Source organism: Nannospalax galili, unplaced genomic scaffold, assembly GCF_000622305.1.
Source record: "Nannospalax galili isolate Female #2095 unplaced genomic scaffold, S.galili_v1.0 scaffold296, whole genome shotgun sequence".
Lineage (NCBI taxonomy): Eukaryota > Metazoa > Chordata > Mammalia > Rodentia > Spalacidae > Nannospalax > Nannospalax galili.
In genome coordinates this window covers 2585022-2587482 of record NW_008340113.1, presented here as the reverse complement: position 1 = coordinate 2587482, position 2461 = coordinate 2585022, and the positions used below count along the sequence as shown (strand labels likewise).

The following is a 2461-nucleotide window of genomic DNA, read 5'->3' as shown; positions in this document are numbered from 1 at the left end:
AAAACCTGAATAATAAAAGGATTCTTGTAGAAAGGCTCAACATTTTATAAATATTATTTAATCTTAAAATAATCTGTAAAAGCTACTTAATTCTAATCACTTTAAAGTGATTATAATTTGACAATATGATTCTAAAATTGCCACAGAAGAATGTTAAATAAGAACTGCTTTCATGAGGATGGCTCTAACTTCAAGCTCAGACTCCATACAAAAATAGTCAAACCAGGAAGAGGATCAAAATAGACACCTTCTTTTCTTATTTCTGTCATTTCATTCTGTGTTCTGGCTTTTCTGTTTAATCCAGCAACTGCTATGCTCAAAAGATGATTGTAGTATTCCCAGAAGTCACATGAAAAGAAAGCAAACAGAATCTATTGAAAGATCAAATGCTCCAGGACTTCAGCTGGACTAAAAGCAGGGCACAGCAAAATGGATATTCGGGCTTATACAGAGATTTTTCAAGTCAAGTTTAAAAATATAGCCAAGCAAAGATACAAAACACTATTTTCAGACAAGGAAATGCAAACTCCAAACATGAAAATGCATAAATTTACTAAGTAATTACAGAAATAGAAATTAAAACAATAATCATATACCATTTGATATCCATTATATTAAAGGTTAACACTATTTTTTCATTTAGGGTCAGGTATTAACTCATTCAGGGTTGGTAGATAAAGAAGTAGAGGAGAAGAATATTTTTAGTAGATATCCCTAGACCCATTTAAGATGTAATCATTACAAACATATAAGAAGAGGCTTTAAAGATGAGGGGAGAGCAGTGTGCCATATTTCACCCATGAAGTTTGGTGACTCTATCTTATATGAATAAAACTTTAAAACTTATACTACCAAGTGCTGGTTTAAATATAAGTAAGAATGTTTGCTGTGTAAGAAGGTTTGCTTGTGTAACTGCTCTAGAGAGCAATATGATATGTTATCAAAATTAACACATTTACATGATTATTATAAATTTTATTTCAAATTAACATGTTTATACGTCTTGTGGTTTAAGGAAAAAAGTCCTATATTGCTTGTGTTTAGTTAAAAATAAAAATCTATATAAAAGTCTTTAGAACTGGGCTTCTTGCTGATGAATGGAAGTGAAATAAATGTAGGTGATATTAATAAAGGCAAGAAAATTTTTGTTCAGAAGCATGCCTGGTGCCACACCATGGAAAAGGGAGACAAGCATAACACCGGACCGTATCTCCACAGTTTCTTCTCATGGAAGACAGGTCAAGTTGCTGTATTCTTGTACACAGATGCCAACAGAACAAAACCTCACTTGGGGAGACACTACACTAATTCAGGACTTGGAAAATTCAGAAAAAGTACAGTCCTGAAGCAAAAATGATCTTTGCCAGGATTAAGAGGACAGAAAGGGCAGGTATAATAGTTTACCTTAAAAAGACTACCAATGAGTAATAGCCATTGCCTTATTTACTACAAAATAAATATCTCATGGCTTTTAGTGTTTACCATGTACCAGAATTTGATACATGTACCAAAATTTCAGATCATGAATGGTGTCACTAAAATTACTTCTAGGAGGCATAAACAACATCTGCTCCCTCCTCCCTTGGTCCCTACAACAAAGTGAGGTACAGTTTCACCAGACTGTATTCTAGGAAATCAGTGACTTTATTGGGATTAGTTATAGAGCAATAGGTGAGGGTTTGCTTACATGAGTGTAGATGCTCCCCGCCTAAGGCCATAGTGGAAAATCATTCATCTGTGGATTGTGGCTGCCCCAAAGGCAGAGAAAATGACAGGAGAGTTTCCCCTCTGCTTCCTCAGTTTGCACACCCTTAGTTCCTTCTTGTAGTGTAACTAATAGTGATTAGTTGATTGGGAGATATGGCTGACTTTCCCTGCTCCTCCTTTTTTTCTGAGAGTAACAGTCAACAAACTTAGTTGTGATGATGCTAGGCAAGCAGGTGCAGCCAAGTTCAGGAAGACAGCATTTATCCGCGGTCTGGCTATCAGAGGACAGTTCTATGCAACAAATGGCTAGAAGACTATCTTTGTTGACTACTGATTAAGTCAAATTGGCCTGTAATATAGTATGATCTTTTGTAAAAACAGCATTTGTACTCTGTTAAATACTATCAGTACTTTCCTTTTCTAAAGAGATTATTAGATTTCATTAGTAGAGAATGCCATCTCAAAATCTACTGAAGATTGTATTAACATTTAAATTTATATAATTGATCATAAGAATATGTTTAAACACTGGGCAAAAATTATCTTCACTGCCAGAATAAAGCAACACTCACATATGTGACAATTTGTGTTCACAGGCAATGGTTAAAGAGAAGAAAACAAGTGTTTATATTGTTCTTAATTATGTCATTTTGATTAGACTTTCTAACATTAAAAATCCTGCAATAGAGTCAATCTCTGAGCTCTTACATTCTGGTATCCTTCTAGGCCTGGGCACAGGCCCACTTCTGCTCTT

General features: G+C 34.7%; 1 pseudogene; it reads left to right on the top strand.

Moving 5' to 3' along the window:
* Positions 1–1093: 1093 nt before the first annotated feature.
* Positions 1094–1428, top strand: LOC103735716 (annotated as a pseudogene).
* Positions 1429–2461: the final 1033 nt, after the last annotated feature.